The sequence below is a fragment of the Salvia splendens genome, chromosome 5, assembly GCF_004379255.2.
Source record: "Salvia splendens isolate huo1 chromosome 5, SspV2, whole genome shotgun sequence".
In the NCBI taxonomy this organism is placed as follows: Eukaryota; Viridiplantae; Streptophyta; class Magnoliopsida; order Lamiales; family Lamiaceae; genus Salvia; species Salvia splendens.
The window spans coordinates 38,016,957-38,037,653 of NC_056036.1; the positions used below are offsets into that span (position 1 = coordinate 38,016,957).

Genomic DNA, 20,697 nt, shown 5'->3' on the forward strand with positions numbered 1-20,697 from the left:
TTATCTCAAGCTTCTTTTACTAGGTGCTTCCTGACTTTTACTTTCTTATAGATTCTATTATTATAAATTTACTTTTTCGACATATGTATATAAATATAACTTATAATAGGAGTGTATTTTATTTTTCGTATTTATATTTTTATTTCAATGCAAATAATTAAATGAAAAAAATTATTTGTAAAATTACTTTAATCTTGCAAAACAAATATTATAATAAAATTAAATCAAATGATAATATAAAATTAAAACCACTACCACACACAATATTTATTTTAAATAGGAAATAAAAACAAAGGAAAATAAAAAAGAGGAAAATAAAAAAAGAAAAATTAAAGAAATTAAGGGGAAAGAAAAGGGAAACAATAAATAAAAAATGTATAAAAGAAAATAAAGTTTAAGTGCGTACAAGACACATGACTAAGTAAGTGGTGGGCTTACTCGGCAGAAAATATATGGGGAACCACTTTTGCTTCCCTGACCTATTTCTCCATTTCATTTTATACATAATATAAGGTCCTAATGCTTACAAATATAGTTTTACATTTTTCTTCAAGATAAAAACATGTCTAAGTTCGTTTTTGTTGTATGCTTAATTATTTAAAATATTAGTTTTTATAAATAAAAGTGAATATTTTTATGAACATGCACCGTTAAAATTCGGGACATAAATGACCATATTCTTAGAACGACGAAGTACTAATCAAAACTCAAATAATTCAATTGACTAAAGGCACCACTCTTTTATGAATCTATATGTGAAGGTACAATTTTATCATTTACTCCATCCGTCTCCGATTAATTGTCACTCTTTTCCATTTCGGTCTGTCCCTCAATAATTGTCACACTTCATTTTTACCATAAATGATAAGTAGGCTCCACATTCCACTAACTCACTTCACTCACATTTTATTATTAAATCAATATAAAAAAGTGGGCCCTATATTCCACTAACTTTTTCAATAACTTTTCTTTACATTTCTTAAAACTCGTGCCCGATCAAAGAGGGGCCATTAATTGGTGAGTATATGCATGTGACTACCATATTGACATTTTAGCAATATTATTTGGCTGATGGGATTGATTGATTGACTTTTTATGGGTCATGTCACGTACGGAAACATCTTGACATCTCATAAGGAGGTTTAGTTATAGGCGGACATGTTCAAATCGAATTAGACATATCACTAATTATGCTGTCTCCACCAAATAATTATTTGATTAGTACTATATTAATTGGTCTTAATTACTCAATACATTTGTACCAACTTATCTCAGGATTAGAACAACGTGTGCAACTGATATGGAAGAATATTTATGACCACAATGGACTAATTAAGCTTAAGCCAAACATATTTAAATTCTGAGTTTTGGGTCATATGTTTAACAATAGTAGAGGCAAGAGATGTATTCATATCATTTTTTTAATTATTGTTCATTCTTCCAATTAAATCTCAGCCTCACGATTTGAAGATTCGATGGCCGAAAATAGTGCCACATGTATTTAATAAAAATATTAAAAAATCCAAAAAGGTCATTTTGGGAAGCCACAATGCAATCGGTTATTTCATTCCCATAAATCTCTCCCTCTAATATCAACACATGATTAATGAAGATTGATTCTAATTTCTTTTTCCTAAATTAAACTAGCTTTTCTCTCTCATCTCTCTCTCCATTGTATACGTTCGGTGTTCTTCTCTGTAAGTCGAATTCTATTGTCTTTTTTGTTGTCTTGATTAATCGCAATCCTTGATAAAAAAAAGCGTTCACCAAAACTGTAGCCGCCCCAAATTCGATGAGAAAAACCGATTGCTCCATCGTTATCGCCCTAAAGAGGAAGTGAAATCTACACTAGTCGGTCCTCTATGTATATCACATTAGTCTGCAGTGTTTTTTTGTGATTAGTTCATTCTTGAATTTAGTTTTATTTTGCATCAATTGTCGTTTTATTTTCTTGAAATCTTCTGACATTTACAGTTTTTCATGTTTTCTTTTAGTAAGTTACATCTTGTAAATTTTTTAGAATTAATGTACTATACTAAGTGTATAATGTAGATTGTATTAATGTACGATTATAGTTGTTTAATGTATATGCCGTCTTTGAAAAATGTAGATTATAATGGGTTTAATGTATGACGGAAGTTAAATCCATTACCCAAAGGGTTTAGCAATCCATGGGGCTAGGGTATAGCACCGACTCACTAACAAAACCTTGACTACAGGAAGGGAGTTAGAGCCATTCTCATAGGGTTTAGCAATCTATAGGGCTAGGGCATATTACTAACCCATACATCAAAATTCATTTTTGAATTGTTGTCTTAGGATTCATATTGAATTCAATGTACGATTATGGTTGTTTAATGTATATGTTGTCTTCTGATTAATGTATATTACAATGGGTTTAATGCATGGCAGAAATTAAATCCATTCCCCAAAGGGTTTAGCAATCCATTAGGCTAGGGTATAGTACCGACTCAGTAACACAACGTTCACTAAGGGCAGGGAGTTAGAGTCATTCCCCTAGGGTTCAATTATCATTGGGCTAGGGTATAGTACTTACAACTTCTCGTATGGGACCCCAATTGCCCGAACTTAGTTCCAATCACCAAGCGCAGAGAGTTTGAATCATTCCCCTTGGGTTTAGCAACCCATGGGGCTAGGTTATAGCATCACCACATGAATTAAATTTTATTTTTTAATGCGTTTAAGATTTGATACAGTAAATAATGTACCAATAGTATCTAATAATGTGAACGGATCAATGAATAATGTACAAATTAAAGAGAATAATGTTGAAAGAAACTTGAATTCATGCCCTTTGGGTTTAGCAATCCATGGGGCTAGGTTGTACTACTCACTCACAAACGTAACCATCACAAAGGGCAGAGAGTTTGAATCATTCTCCTTAGGTTTAGCAACCCATGGGGCTAGGTTATAGCACCACCACATGAATTAAATTTCATTTTTAATGCGTTTATGATTTGGTACAGTAAATAATGTACCAATAGTATCTAATAATGTGCACGGATCAATGAATAATATATATATTGAAAAGAATAATGTTGAAAGGAAATTGAATTCATGCCCTTTGGGTTTAGCAATCCATGGGGCTGGGTTGTAGTACCCACTCACAAACAGAACCATCACAAAGGACAGAGAGTTTGAATCATTCCCCTAGGGTTTAGCATCCCATGGGGCTAGGTTATAGCACCACCACATGAATTAAATTTCATTTTTTAATGCGTTTAAGATTTGGTACAGTAAATAATGTACCAACAGTATCTAATAATGTGGACGGATTAGTGAATAATGTACGGATTGAATAGAATAATGTTGAAAGAAAATTGAATTCATGCCCTTTGGGTTAAGCAATCCATGGGTGACAAACTTATAGTTTAGGATTGTTTTAGAGGTGATTAACCCATGTTTTTGTTGAATTAAGGTGTTTATTATATGTTTTCACCCATTTAGTTATCAATTAGATGAAATAATGAGTTTGTTGGAGTTTTGAAGTAAAAACAGGTTAAAACGGAGCCAACGAGGCTGATTCCAGAGAAGAAACCCGGCCGGGTGTTTTCCATTTCCCGAAAAACCCGGTCGGGTGTTTTCCATGTGGTTACGGGCTTTAGAGAAAAAGACCCGCCCGGGTGTTTCTCCATTTACAAATCACCCGGCCGGGTGTTTTTACTAATCCCTCATTTAACCCTGATTTTCACTCCGGATATAAAAGGGGGACTTCACACATTTGGGCCCTACTCCCACACTACCAAATAAAGAGCTGAAACAAGAGAATGAAGAGGATTTGAAGGCCAAGGAGCTTCTCATCTCAAGAGATTGAAGGAGAAGACTACCCACCATCAATCCCACCTCTAGGGAGTTCTAGTTCATATTTCTATTATGTTATTTTTCCATTTCCTTTGTATTTCCTTTTGTTTTGACTTTGATCATGAGTAGCTAGATTTCTTTAGGGATTTGGTGAACCTAGATTTATGCTTATCTATCTCATTGTGTTGGTTTTGTTAGATATTGGGCTTTTGTTATCCAATTGATTAGCTACCAATTTGATATATCTTGTTCTAATTTTTGACATTGAGAAATGCATGATTAGAATGGTTAGGTAATCAACAACTTTGTGCCTTACAGGTGACCGAGAGATGCATGAGCTAGAGAGAGGGCGTGGGTCCGTTGTTTTAGGGAGTCAATCTCGAATTGTATGGAGTAGACTCCTACACTAGAGATTGATCCACGTGTTAGATGCACTCGAGATGGGGTCTAACCAATCTTTCCTACTTTCCTAGACACACATGAGACCCAATAGATGAGCATGATTCCTAGGTGACACCCGTGATCCATATCGACGGATCCATATCCCTACCTTTCCCAATTTGTGTGAAAATCATCTTTTATTTGCTTTACTTAATTAATTTGCCTTCATTGCTTATTTGTTCTTTGATCTTAGTTAAGAAAACTAAAAACCCCTTTTATTAGTCTAGATAGTGTTCAAAGTTGCATCATAGTACTCAAACCGGCTTTTAGTCTTCGTGGATCGATAATTTTAGCTTGCCACGTGCTACTTATCCCGTACACTTGTGGGTGACACTTTTGATTGCAAAATTAGCACGAGTCAAGTTTTTGGCGCCGTTGTCGGGGACTAAATTTGCTTTTGTGTTTGATACTGTGATAAGATGGAGAATACTAGTTTAGACATTTTACTTATTTTATTTAGTTTAATTTTCTTGCTTAGTTATAACATATGGTTTGTTCTTCTCTAATCTTTTGTAGGTGTGTATCCTTACGCGCTCAAGGTGTCTACCTCTTGAGCCGAGAAGGAGAGTTGGACAAGGGAGGAGAACAAGAGCTCAAAATACTCTTCAATCACATATTGAGGTTCTTCTTGGGTATAAAAAATAGTGCTAACTAGAGCCGGTAATTGTGGGGTGTAATTGCATACCGCCGGGGAGAAAAAGAGATGGAAAGTCCTCTCAAAATCTACTCTCTCTTCCAAACTTATCCTAGCTTTGCTTGGAATAAGTTTGAGGGGGTGTCTAGTGGATTCCCTCTTACCTCTCTCTTTGGCTTTGGATTGTTGAATTTTTGGGAATGTTTTCCTTGTTCCACTTGTGTTTGTTATTGTTTTTATGATTATGTTTTTAGGAATGTTTTTCTTGTTGTTTTGTGTGTCGAATATTCTGTCTAGGGGTGGAAGTTGAACGAGTGTGAGACATGTTGGAGGGGTTGCCAATGATGATTTTGTGTAAATTTTTTCGAAAACCTTGTTGATATGGTTAAGTAACATGTGACTTTTCATTTCAAATTACCTAAAGTGAATTGGATGGTGCCTTGTCTTTTGCTCAAATGACCTTGTGAGAATTAAGCCTATATTGTTCCTAAATGTGTGATTTATCTCAAGCATGTCATATGTTTCTAGAACTTGCTCGCGATCTCCTTGAGTCTACATAGTGGTTATAGAGATAAGGGAGGACGTTAGGCCATCCTTGTTAGCCATATCCTACTTTTACCCGTTATCATGTTAATAATCCTTGTTAGCCATTTTGAGTTTAGCAATCCATGGGCTAGGTTGTAGTACCAACTCACAAACGGAACCATCACAAAGGGCAGAGAGTTTGAATCACCCCCCTTGGGTTTAGTAACCCATGGGGCTAGGTTATAGCACCACCACATGAGTTAAATTTTATTTTTTAATGCGTTTAAGATTTGGTACAGTAAATAATGTACCAATAGTATCTAATAATCTACATTCGGATCAGTGAATAATGTACAGATTTAAGAGAATAATGTTGAAAGGAAATTGAATTCAAACCATCCCAAGTGCTTTACATCGTCATAAATCTAGACAAAATACCCTACAAATCTATTTCAAATCAGTTGGACACCTCCTGAAGTACATGTTGTTGTCTTTCTTGTTTCGACTAGGTGCTGCAACATCTTTGGCTAGCACTTTATCAGCTTCCTTATGTGCAGCCAACTTTTGTCGAAACAGATGTGCATATGAAAGGGAATGACCTCATCAAAGTCGTCATCGTATTCTATCCTTGCAAACTTTGAACCTATTAGGAAACATGTACATAGATTAGTTGAAATTTTAAATAAATGTACAACCGTGACGCATATTCCATAACAAAGCGAGCCATCTTGAATGTTAAATTACAACAAAACAGAATAATGTAACAAAACAGTGACGAATAATGTGATAACTGCCTGCATAATTTAACAGTGAATAAAGTACATAAATGCCTCAACTATGTAGTAATCTAGTCTGAACTAATAAAATTAATTGTTTAAACAATGTATCTAATACAGTAGTGCATCAGTAAAACATAATGTAGAGCATATCTGGTAGATAATGTAAAATTTTACCTAATTAATGTATACAATGTGTACCTTAATATGCAACTGTCAGTAAAAATGAGTACATATAATGTACATATTTATGAGTATAATGTATCATATAATGTAACAAATAAATAGCGTCGTACATTATTTTTAACATAATGTACATATTTATGAGTATAATGCATCACATTTTTTGTAATTATACAATGTGTCAATTAGTGTCCATTCCATAAAAAATGCAAATAATGTAGCCTATGAGTATGAAATAATGTAGATTGTATTAATGTATGATTATAGTTGTATAATGTATATGCCGTTTTTGAATAATGTACATATTTATGAGTATAATGTATCATATAATGTAACAGAGCAGGCCATAGTCAGAAAATCCGTTCATGTACATGGCATAATACAATACCAATTATTTGGAGTACGAGTGTAAAATAATGTATAAAATGCCAGAAACAACGTAGCAATGTCTACTGAAACTACACATTCGATCACCTGCATTTCAGTTGGTTGGCTCTTGAACGATCGTCCTCTTTTTGCCATTTTCTCAGTTCGATCTTTTATAATCCTCAACTAAAAAAATGAATAAAGAATTTATCAGATACACACCAAACAACCAATAAAGAAATCGAGCAATACAGAAATATAAATTCACAACAATGAAGCAAACCCTCTATAGAAATGGTTCACATGCTTCACCAGTAACAACCAATTACACATGCTTCACCATAAACAGCCGTTACTCCTCGATAATGAACAAAACCCTAACAATAATCAACACTACGAACTGAACTACACAAATACAGACCAAAATTTTCCAAAAAATCTGCAGATAATTTGAAAATCGATGGTGGAAAACTTACCGGATTTTCCCCTCGGTAGAAATGGTTGACATTGGCTTCGTCATCGTCGCCAAATAAACCGTAAACTGAGGAGAGATATCGAAACGACGGAGTAATGTCAAGATTAAGTATTATTTACGTCGCCAAATGAGTGGTAGTGCAGTTTTTCTGATATACTTTACGGCGGCTAGGGTTTGATCGAGATTGGAATTTGGGGAGGGTTTTGATCGATAGTGAAAATGGGGGAGACGTTTATGATGAGAGAGAGAGTGTGGAACTGGAATATCAATCATTGTTCCAAAAATCCCGCTTAATTTTCGTGCTTGCAGTTTTGAAACGGAAGATAATATTGGAGTGTTTACATTTCTACCCCTATAATGTACTAATTCCACCTTATACTGTAAAACGGACCCTCATATCTCCTACTAATCTAATCCGTCCATAATCATAATCTAATGGCTAGTATTAAGCTGGAACTTAACACTAAGGGGGCAATAGGAGCTTAATGCTCACTGGGAGGCAATACTTAAATACCTCAATTATGAAAATAAATGGATTAATTCTTTCAAAAGCAAAACACTATGTTGATTGTTGATCCGAATGAACTTGTATTTGTCAAATTAAATCCAATTAGGATTTGTTAATTTGTTAATTCATCCTATTAACAGAAGCTACTTGCAGGAAGATGCCCCAGCCAACAGCTAATACTTGAAACATAGCATTAATTATATATATGTATTAACAATATTTAACTGCAACATAGTATATGTTTAATGTTCTTGAGCATTTATCTATGGAATATCTCAAAAGGGTAAAAGAAATCAGTCTGAATCGAAGCTTGGTTTCCAGAAAAGACAATGGACAAAATGATTTTGCACAGTGAATCATGATATCATCAGAGTTAAATATATACTTCGTTGTTACTTTAACTACAAAATGCTCAGATTAATAATAAGTGTCTAAGTTAAATATTGAAGGTAGCGTGAATGTCGGACCAAGATTTCAGCACACACAGAAAAACATTGTATATATTATATCCAAATACATAAATAAATGGGGAAAAAGTGAGTATGTTTGAGTTGGAACTAAGCATGTTAATCCATTTTTGTTAAAGCAATGGACTGCTCACCTTTTTTTTTTGTCATCTTATGTTATTTTCCTAAATCCCGTGTAGCTTTTACTTATTATGTGCACTATTGTTATTGTTAGTCTGTATTGGCATGGGCTCGTTTCCTAACTAGCATATCGTGATTTGTTTGTTGAGATGTTTTTTACTGTATAACATGTTGTCACGTCGATATCATGTTTGATATTTTCAAGAATTTATGGAGCATGTGTTTTAGTTGGCAATATAGAAAATTTGAAAGTGAGGATTTAGCTAATTTATCAGAGCAATGCCTTAAAGAATATTTAAAAAGCTAATTTAGTACCTCAGCAAACTTGGTAGTCCGGAATCAAGGAAGAAAAAACTAATTGTAAATATTTAAAAATAGTTTTTGTAGTTTCTTCAATGATTAAGAATTGCTATATTGAGGTAGTAGTTTGGGGAATGGACTTAAGTAAGACGTTATTGAAAGTCATGCTTGAATCTAAAAGGCGAAAATTCCATATATTTAAGAGCAAATAATTTCGGTCAGAATACTACTACGACTTTATTCGTGACCAAAAGATAATAAAAGAAGTAGAAAGAAGAAGGCAGAAGGGTTGAAGTAATATTCTTTAGATTAGAGAATAAAAGTTGTTTAAGAGATTTTAAAAGATGAATTAGCTACAATTATATTCAAGCAAACAGAAAAAAGTGTAAAAAGCATGAAGAATGTTGAAATTTGGGTCATGTTTTCTTTCAATTTTCAGCCCTTTCAATGTGTGCTGCTTTTGGTAGTTTGGAGAATGGAGCTTTAGTATTTTAAAACAAAATCTTATCCGATTAGAGGTTAAAATAAGCTGATGCTAATTTGCTAGATGTTCGATGAAAGCACCAAATGATACGAAAGAAGTCAATAAGATGAGATTTTGAATCCACATGAGGTTAGCGATGAGTGAGAGAGTAAGATAAAATTAACGTAATCTTGTTAACTCACGAAAAAAAATACTTTTTTTAAAATATATTGGTGATAGATAAAATTCTCTTTAAATATTTTGGTCATTTAATTTATAAGATGCTAGTGATTAGACTTGTCAAATTGGGTACCCGCGGATATCCGATCCGAAATTTTCGGGTACTCGATCCCAAAATTCCCAAAGTCCAATACCTGATACCCGACCCGAATTTGAATTCGGGTACCCGGTCCCGATTGTGATTGTGATTTTTTTTTATTTTTAGAAATTAACTACAAACTTTTAGAATTTATTTAATATAATTTAATTCAAATTTAATACAAAATTGAAGTGGTATTACATAGAAAATAACTACAAACTTTTAGAAATACAAAATTCTTGTAGTAGTTCGAATTTTTAAGAGAAAATAACTAAAACTTTTAGGAATACAAAATTCTTATAGTAATTCAAATCTAAAAGAAAATAACTACAAACTTTGAAAAATACAAAATTCATAAATTGTACATGTTAACATCTTTCATCCCTCCCTTATAAACATCACAATTCAATAATTCATAAGAATCTAGATCTAACAATAACATTTTCAAAGATTCAAAATTCAAAATTCAAAATATCACGAGTCAATGAAAGTAAAATGTAATTAAAAAATTAAATTACATATCTTATATGCTAACTATAATTATTAATTAAAATATAGTTTAAGAAATTAAATTACATTTAATTATAATAAAAACATAATTTATTAATTTTAGAAAACAAATCGGATAATTCGGGTATACCCGATCGGATATCGGGTAACCCGATACCCGATAATCCAAAATTCTCACTACCCAATCCCGATCCGATACCCGAAAAATTGAATTTCGGATATCCAATTATCCAAGGATACCCGATATCCATTTTGACAGGCCCACTAGTGATAATAAACAAATTTTAATTAGGAGTCTTGGAATTCAGTGGTATTTCTCACATTTATATAGCGAGTGGGGTGTGATTTAATAATAATTACGCATATAATATATACTAATATTATTATAAGAGAATTTCTTTCAACTCGATCTAGTGTGCCACAGCTCAACTTTAGCTATTTTAAAGCCATACTTTTTTATTTCAGAAGAATGGTTAAAGATTAAGAAGCAGTAAGATAAAGTGTAAAGAATGAAACTTTAATTTTTTAGATTTATCGTTTTGAATAAAGATATCAAATTTCATTGAAAAAAACAAGGGTAGCAAATTTGTATCTCTATGTATATTGTGTTACTAAGGGCTTGCACAACTACACTTCTTAAGCACGTACCAGTGTATCCCACCGCTCAAACACTGGCTGCGGGCTGTTGAGCACGCCGTGCTCTCACATTAAGGTGTGTAAGAAAATGCCAATCAATTTTCCAACAAGAGCACCACATTGCATTACTTTAAATTTAATTTAGTGTTCAATTCTTAGTGCTCAAATGTTGTGAATAGTGCTAAAAACGCACTTATTAAATAACAATACATAAGTGTTCAATTGTCCTGAAAAAAATTATGATGCTCTACTCTAGCTAATCTTCTTGCACACCCCATTTAATATATCCAGGGAATATATAATTATAAGTACATTTAATATTAAAATTAATGTACTATTGTAATTAAATGAATAGTTCCCCAAGATTGATGCAGTGATATGCACATGCTATCGAGTTTATGTACTTAGTTTGTACAACAATTCCTCATCGAAATATGCAGTTTTTGCATTTTATTAATTTCCTTTAAAAAAATACTCCACTCCTCATTAATTCATCCCATTCTGACCACTTCAAAATTTGAGTCCCCAGAGTTCATATGTGAGAAGTCAGAGTTTGTGGACCAAATTTTGATGTATGTCCTATCATCTACCTAATTTTCTTAACCAATTAGTTGCTACATATACATATAGTATGTTTTATCTATACACACACTATATTATATGATTTGGGTTGTGTCTGTACTTGTGAAATGGACAATATTGATTGCATTGATATAAGAACATGAGCCATATGATTATTTTGACTATTTTAATTTATTTATTGTTATTAATCATCTTGGTTGATTGTGAGAATATCTTGCATCTTAGTAATCAAGATGAAATAAGAAATTAAGAAGAAATAAAGTCCAAAGTCAGTAACAAATACCCACTGAAAGGCCAGAATGTATATATATATCTTCTTCCTAACCACTGCTAAACTTGTCCTTACATTAATAAATAGTACTACTATAAAACTAAAAATTTATAGTTCAACGTCATTTGGTAAAAGCATGTTCTTGATATTAAATCTACAATCGAAGTCAAGAATGGAGTCCAAGTTCACACTCCTCTTTGATGACTACTGGTGTCGGATAATAATGTTGGAACGTGTGTTGTTCATTTGTTTAGTTCACTTTCGTTCGTTCGTTGATTTTTTATGTAAAGTTTTTGATAAATCATTCGTTTTTGTTGATACAAATTGATAGTACTATTTTTTTTCAAACTGCCATTTTATTTGCTCACCAGTTTCTAACTTTGAGCATTTATTTAAAAAAAATCATGCTAAATAAAAGAAGAGTGTTATTCAAAAAGGCTTTATAACAGAAGAGGGTTATTCAAATCAAACTTTGAAAGAACTTTGAAAGCATGATCTTTATTGAATCAATATGAGGCAAATATGAGACTTATGTTTCGTTAATGTTTGATAAAAGAAACTTTATATTACGATACCTACACTCAAACATAAATCAATTTAGGATATCATTCATCATTTCATCTCCAAAGAGTTTATTAACATATAATTATTATTTACTAATACACAATTCGACTAAATGAGTGTGTGTGTGTGTGTGTGTTATATTGATAGTGAAGTTTGAACAAACTATGTACTATAATCATGACAACAACTCGATTTGAAATTTTAGCCCTACTTCACACAGTCAAACTCAGTAATAATAATTTGTTTCCCCTTTCTAAGCTATTGAATTGATCGTATAACGAATTCAAAAAGTAGGGACAAAAAATTCAAATGCCCATAATAGCATTGACAAATATCAAGGTAAAGGAACTCTTTCACAGCACATGTATTTTGCTAATATTTTACCTATAATTGAAAAAAAAGGGAAATAGTCATTTACATCATTAAGTAGGGTCAAAATCTGATCTATCCCACAAATTTTGAAATCCGCTAATTAAATTATGAATTTTCAATTTTTCTAGTTTATCCCATGGGTGGAATTTTAGGTGGAATCTATGTTGGCATGGATTGAGATTTCAAGATGGATTGAGATTTAAATCACGAAAAAGATGCGTGTATAATACAAAGTGTAATCACAAGGAGCTTGATCTTAAAGTTGGGTTGAGATTTCAAGATGGATTTCAATGTAGAGATGCAAATATTCAACCAAAAATTCGACCTGTGGGATAAACTACAAAAAATTGAAATTTTGTGATTTAATTAGCGGATTTTAAACTTTGTGGGATAGACAAGATTTTAACCAAACTTGGTGATTTAAATGACTATTTACCCAAAAAAATATTTTTTGTTAGCAACCGCTTGTATATTTCGGTAGACATAGCTCGATACATATGATTCGCATTATTATATTAAGGTACACGACACGCCTAATATATGGGTATGTATTTTATGCTTGGGTGGGCCTCAGCCCAAACATGCTTTAAGATTAATAAACTTTTTATTCCTTTATAGATGCGTTGAGACTACTTCTCTCTGGTGGATGAAGATTGACATATAATGTCTTGCAGATCGTTTATTTCTGACTGTTTTTATACTATTAGTTTGTCATCTTTTTAGTTTAAGCGAGTGTACAATAATGAATGTAAAATGTAGGGGAAAAGATGCAGGAGAATTGAAGAGAGGTCCCAATATTGAGGAGTTGATAGTAACCAGACTTGGGCAAAGATAAGAACAATTTCATCAATCTTTTGTCATACATATTCCCTGCGTGACTCAAATTATTATCAACCACCCCTCCATCATTATTTAATTTTTGAAAAATTAAAACTCCCCATAGTATGAGATCTTTTAAATCAATGAAAAAATTGAAACATATATTTAATTGATTTCCAATCCAAAATATGGTTTAAATAAATGCGAAAGGGTATCCAATGATGATCGTATTGGATTGAGTAGGTTAGACGTGTCTCCCATCTTCATGTAATGCCAAATATAAAATTCTAAAATATAGCTAAATTTGTGACAATAATGTGGGTTGGTGTTTTTTTCGTGAAAAAAGATCTGATTGGGTTGGGCCGTACAATGTGGTCCAACAGATCCTATGTCTTAATCGTCTTGTCTTACTGTATTATTCAATTTTCAAACTGAATTTCAGTATTTAACACCTGTATTTTTTTTTATTAAATGACACAGTTGTTAGAGCATCCACAATGGTTTTCGCCCGGCCATAGCCTAGCCACAAACTCCTCCTGCCACATCATCAGCACTAAAAATCCTCCTGTCACATCAACAAAACAAGCAAATAGCCCAACCATAGCCCAGCCACATCACTCAAAATTATATAAAACAAATAATGAACAATCACACAAAATACGGAATTAAATTTACGCCACAGATACGGGAAAATGCAACAATTTTATTTAAATTTTAAAAAAATTACATTTTAAAAAATTACATAAATAAAAAAACTAACTCCGAGTAGTCCTCCGCGCCCATAACTCTTCAATTAAATCCTTTTGGAGTCGAATATGAGCTTCCGTTTGGCGCATGTCGGCATGTGCTTGGAAGAGGCCGGCTTCATTGCGAGGTACCCCACTCCGTGCGTTGGGGACGGCCACGCCGTGGCTTGGACCGGCTTCATTATCGTCGTTAGCCCAATCCGTCAGTTGTACACCTTCATCTTCGACAATCATGTTGTGCATGATAATACAAGCGTACATTATATCAGCAATGCAGTCGACATGCCACAAACGCGTTGGACCCCTAACCGCCGCCCATCGAGACTGGAGCACACCAAATGCGCGCTCCACGTCCTTGCGCGCCGACTCCTGTCGTGCCGCAAAGTAGGCCTTCCTCTCATCTGATGCGCTTCGGACCGTCTTCACAAACACGGGCCACCTAGGGTATATCCCATCGGCCAAGTAGTAGCCCATATCATGCCGGTTGTCGTTGGCGACAAAACTGATGGCCGGCCCGACGCCGTGGAACTGCTCGTTGAAAAGGGGCGACGAGTTGAGGACATTGAGGCCGTTGTTCGACCCGGCTATCCCAAAATACCCATGCCAAATCCATAGCCGGTAATCAGCTACGGCCTCGAGGATCATCGTAGGATTCTTTCCCTTATAGCCGGTCGTATAGAACCCCTTCCAGGAAGTGGGACAGTTCTTCCACTCCTAATGCATACAATCTATGCTGCCTAACATTCCCGGGAACCCATGCTTCTCCCCGTGCATCTGCATCAGATCCTGACAGTCTTGGGGGGTAGGGCTTCGAAGGTACTGATCACTAAATATTTCAATCACGCCATCACAGAAATACTTCATACATTCCAGGGAAGTCGTCTCACCGATGTGGAGGTACTCGTCCCACATGTCTGCCGCGCCTCCGTAGGCCAACTGCCGGATTGCCGCAGTGCACTTTTGAATAGGTGTGTGGCCGGGTTTGCCAGCCGCATCGTGCCTGAAGCAGAAATACATATATCGCTGCTCCAAGGCGTTAACAATACGCATAAACAGGGCTCTGCTCATCCTAAAACGTCGCCTGAAAAGGTTGGCGTTGAACCGCGGCTCCTCTGCGAAGTAGTCTTCGTATAGGCGCTGATGTGCAGCTACGTGATCACGATCAATCGCTTGTCGGCGATGGACAACTGGCCGAGGTCGAGGTACCGCCGGCTGCAAGGCTCTTTGCATCCATTGGTCTATCCCGCGGTTGGTATATGCCTCAAACGCTTCGGCCATTCGACGTTCGTACTCCTCAGCGTCCCCCCACTACCTCCACTACTACCACCCGCGTTACTCATTTCTCGGTGTTGATCTTGTACAAAAATTAAGATAGAGAGAGTACTCGTTAATACAAGTGGTGCGAATGAAAATGAAGTGCAAATCGCGTATATATAGTATTTCGAAAATTTAAAAAAAAAACCGCTGGGCTATGCGCTGGGCGATCCGGGCGCTGCAATGGCGCCGAGCGGATCGCCCAGCGCATAGCCCAGCGGATTTTGACCGCCTAGCGCTAGGCGAAATTCATTTCCGAAAAACCGCTCGGCGATTTTCGGCTCCTGCAATGGTTCGCCTAGCGCCGGCGCTCGACTAGGCGGTGCGCCAGGCTCCATTGTGGATGCTCTTATAGATAATTAATTGTGGTCATTGTCGCAAGGATTATTATAAATTCTTCTATCATATAATGTTATACAACAAAAAAAAACAGACAAGAATACAGAGATTCATCATTAATAGGAGTACTTTGTATTGAACAATTAAAACATGACTTGTTGTGTAATTCCTTTCTTCAATATGGTCGAGTTCTGCAAGTAAATCTATTATACTACTTTACAATATTCTACATGTGTATGAGTAGAAATAATTCTCGGTACAAATTAAACGCTTCCAATAAAGAGAGCTAGGAAATCTCTATTCAAAATGAGTAGTATTTTGTTTGACAAAATAATTCAGGTTATTCCACCATTGTGCCGAGACACATCGATGCCTCTAAAAAAATGTTATTTTTGTCCAATTAGCCAAATACGAGCACTTGAAATTACTATAGCCCAATACCAACTCTTATTTTTCAAAACCCAAACCAAAACCAAAACCAAAACCAAAACCATTTCAAATTCAATAAAACCCAAGCCCACATTTCGACCATAAAACTTGAGGCCGTCCTACATGACTACCTATTTTTCATGGTAAATTTATTTATGTAAATGTAATCATGTTAATTCATGTTTGATATCTAAGTGAAGATTTTTGTTAAGGATGAAGTTATAAATTTATAATATGATTTGCCATTATAGTATTATTGCTATAGCCCTACGCTAAATTTCCTTCCCGTTTCATTTAGTAAAAATTCTTAATCTCGAATTTTGTATGGATAATCTATACTAATCTAAAGTGACAGTTTGATAAAAAGACAATTTTATCCTCTTTGGAGGGAAAATGTGAAGCTATTTTATTTAACCTTTTGGTCATTTAAAACAGGCTATGTTAAGAACATTTCACACGCCATCTTGAGCTCCTTGTGCAGAATATTTCTTAGAGATGTCTTGAGAAGTGCAATGAGCCATGAGGTGTGTCTTCTCCAACAAGATACTTACACCATTGCCATATTTCTATGTAACAAATCTACATAAATGCTAATTCAAACAACAAATTTCATCCATGGGGTGATTCTGGCCGGAATCCGGCGGCCACTCTGGCTACCGACAAAGGTAGAATCTTTCGATCTACCCGTTTCTGAAAATTTGAACACCAAAACATTGGGTTTATTTTTACAAATTTGAAAAAACAAAAGCAAAATTAAGAAAAAGATATCTTACCGGGAACAAGGGCGACTCGGCATGAAGGAACAGAGGGTGACGGCGGCGAGTCCAGACGCCGAATGCAGTGGCTGCTGGGGCGGCAACAATTGTGGTGGGGAGTGATACCGAGAGAGATCTGAGATAATGGCGAAGCGGCGGGCTGCGGCTGACCGAGAGAACTGTCGGTGTGGCGGCAGCGGCGGCTGCCCGAGGTTGGTGGGATAGCTGAAGCAGGCGGGCGGGTTGAATTAGGGATGCACGGCGGTGGAGAGCCATGGCTAGCGGCGAGTAGGGATGAGGATGCGGTGGTCGTAGAAGAGACAAAGAGAGCAGAGAGATAGAGATAGACAGAGAGGGAAATGGCGGCGGCGCCCCTCCTGTAGGTTTGAAGATTAGGGTTTAATTAAATATGGAGTATACTATTTAGGCTTTATTTTGAGCTTTTTAATATTTTATATAATAAGTAATAATAGTAGTATATAATTATATACTACTAATCGATATCCTTTTTAATTAAATAGGAATTTAATTTGTATCAATTATATAGTACTTGATATCAAGGATGTTAACTTATACATAGTATTTTTAATTTGAATAATGAGATTATGTAAATACTCATTAGCCGTCGACACAAGCATAGTATATAGTCACAAATATATTTCATCAATAAATAGAAAAAGAGGATTGTAAAAAAGATATTTAATTAATGAAAATATGGTTATGACTTCTTTAGTACCATAAATATTATATCGTCATAAATTAATAAATTTGTCAAATTTTAAATCATCAAAGATCTTATACTATATATTAAATCATCAATGATCTTATATATATGGATATTATATTTTAAATTTAAAAAAAAATTTATCAAAGTAATTAAGATTTATTAACTCTACAAAGTTATGGAGTAATAATAATTTTTTAGAATGAGATTTAAAGAATGTTGATATTTAAACAATTATTCTAATAAATTGCTTTACTTTTTATAAATCTTCAAGTAAGTAAAACTTAATTGATTATACGTAAATAAAGAATAATATATTAAAATTATAAATTTAAAAAAAACTAGAATACCAAACCTTAAATTTCAAAAGTTATTGGTTTATTATAGTAAGATTTGGATATTCACTAGGATGTATTTATGGAGTTAATTCCAAATCATTCTAGAACTTAATTATAGTAAGTTCTATATTACTAATTATATTCAGTTACAGTAACAAGCCCCATATTACTAATTTTAATATATATTCAATTACAGATGTTATATTGTTAATTATATTCAAATACTGCCCGCAGAGGCAACGTAGTTGGCAATGAGGGGCAGATCTTGCTACAACGAGCCAAGGTTCGAATCACACTGATGTCGTATAGTTGTTTTCATCTCTCAGGCACTGGTGTGAGGCATTGGGAGATGTGCTTCTGCCAGTCAGTGGGTTAAGGTCTCCCCCTTAACGGAGTACTGCGTACCCTGATTTAACCCACTCACATGATGTCGGGCCGAAGTGTGGGGGCCGTCAAGGCGATGGAAACGCCTTTTTGCTACAATTATATTCAAATACCAAATCTAAAATTTGAGAAGTATAGTAAGATTTGAATGTTTATTTGGGTGTATGTATGGAGTTAATTCTCATCTAATTCTACAATTTAATTATAGTATGGTCTATACCACTAATTGCATTCAATTAAAAGTATGTATATCTAAAAATAATCAAAGACAATAAGTGGAAAGTTATATGAATTTTTAAATTACCAAAAATAATTTATACCATAATCCTGTATAGGATTGCTCCATGATTAATTTTATGATTTGTGATTAGAATTGAAGGGGTTATTTTGTTTAAATGCTTTTTTTATATTTTGTTAATTCTCAAGAATTAAATAATCTTCTGTGTATAGAAAATACAATTCCATTATAATAATACTAGCGAAATTAACAAATTTGGTCAAAAATAGAAATGTAAAAAAAACTTATGTTTATTAAGATTAGCCCAGAAATATTTTTTTAAATATTTTGGATTGAATATTAATGTACACATCAACACCACATAAAAAAGAACAATAAATGTTGTTTGTCAATTTAAATATCAAAAGTAGCACGCCTACATAGAAAAAGATACGAAAAGAAAATGCAATTTAAAATAGAAAAAATAATAGATTTGAGCGAATTCAACATAAATCTCTAAACATGCAGGTGGCTAGCTATACATCCAACCTTTGAACTACGACAGATCTTGATGAGAACTACTGTGGATCTTGAGGAGGATTGGAGTTAGATTAGAGATGATGCAGGTAATTGGAGACATTGATTTGTTGATAATAAAGAGGTTTGTTCTATTTTGCTTGCTGAGATTTTGTGTATTTTTCATGGATTGGAGTAGGCTAGAAGATTGGAGGTGCAAGTTTTGGAAGTAGAGAGTGATAGTTATGTAGTTGTAGCCATGATTTTGGGACACTTTGAAAGCTCTACTAATTATCGGGCCATAATATTCAGAATCCGTAAAATGCTTCAAGATTTTAACTCGGTCATGTTGCGACATGTGCATAGGGAAAGAAACTTTGTTGCTGATTAGTTATCACATTATGCTTATAGGGTACACAAGGTCATCCATGTGCTGGAGAATCCACCCATGGAGCTTAATATTTTGCTTCTACATGATAAATTAGGTGTTCCTTATATTCGTTAGTTTTTTTGGGAGGCTTTAGCTGCTTTTTCTACCAAAAACAATGTACTACTATTTAATTTGTGTTGAATAGGCAATCACCGTTAAAAAGAATACCTACTATATTTTTTTAATGTGTACATAATAATTTTATTTTATATTTTATTCTAATTTACAATTTGTTTTCATTATTTTAAAAAACGTAAGGCCCGTGCATAGCACGGGGGTTAATACTAGTTATTAGATAAATCTCACTTGCAGCATAATCTATTAGCATTCGTGATACCAAGTACAAAAAAGTTCCACACTTACATTAGAAGTTGAATATACCTACACTATAGCATTCGTGAAATGAATATTTTACTTCAACTCTGTACAAACACAAAGACATAGCCAGAGAATTAATTATTGTGATGCAAGAAACAGACAATCACAATATTATCACTAATATTATATGCGAATTCAAATGCTTAACTTTAATCAAATCAAGGGATGAATATATTGTTTTTCATCACTTGAATTTCTACATTAAATATTATTGAGTTCCCTAGACCCTATCTCGTCATATCTAATACTAGTACTATTATATTTTTATTTTTTAAATGGTTATCATATCTTAAATTAGCCCGAAACATTCTATATTGCAGATAAATTAATTACAGCTATCTATATGAATATCCATTACGTGTCACGGTGTCATCAACAATTAGTAGGATTGATGCCTATCTTTCTTTTTTATGAAGGTTGATTTCTCAAAATTCTAGCTCTTTGTTACAATTTTTTTTCTCTAAGTAAAACTGATTTACATCTAAATATATGCTGCAGAGGTGGAGCAGTGTAGGTTAGCCATAAGATATTACTGCATTTTTTTTTCAAATTTTAAAAAAGGTTGAAATTACAACTAAAAGTCTAAGTTTTCACAAACTGGGACCTTGTTTCTCTGTTACTTAAAAACTAAGATGATGAAAAAAATTCAAAGTATAACTCTATATATTTATATCTGTATACTGTATTTAGGTATTTATAATATATTCCTAAAAAATGTAATATGTATTCAATTCTCGAGCATGATAATTTTTCGAAGTTCATCCTTGTATAAAAAAAACCTAAGATAATCATAGACTACTTTGGTTTCACGAAATCTTAAACACAAAATTTAGGCAATTCACTCAAAACACTTAACTTTGTCAAAATTTAGAAAATTTAGACAGTTCACTTAAAATTTAGGAAATAAACACCGCATGGTCCGAAAACAAGTGAGATTAAATTCAAAACCTCACTGGAGATAGTCTCATAACACC

The 20,697-nt window shown here is 33.9% G+C and overlaps 2 long non-coding RNA genes across 2 annotated transcripts; both read right to left on the reverse strand.

The window, feature by feature from the left end:
• Positions 1-5,827: 5,827 nt before the first annotated feature.
• On the reverse strand, positions 5,828-7,437 carry LOC121803543. Its single transcript, XR_006051061.1, has 3 exons — positions 7,224-7,437; positions 6,856-6,933; positions 5,828-6,065 (listed from the first exon to the last, which is right to left on the reverse strand). It is a non-coding gene; the product is annotated as an uncharacterized LOC121803543 (long non-coding RNA).
• An 8,915-nt stretch (positions 7,438-16,352) lies between these two features.
• On the reverse strand, positions 16,353-17,407 carry LOC121803094. Its single transcript, XR_006050911.1, has 2 exons — positions 16,755-17,407; positions 16,353-16,671 (listed from the first exon to the last, which is right to left on the reverse strand). It is a non-coding gene; the product is annotated as an uncharacterized LOC121803094 (long non-coding RNA).
• Positions 17,408-20,697: the final 3,290 nt, after the last annotated feature.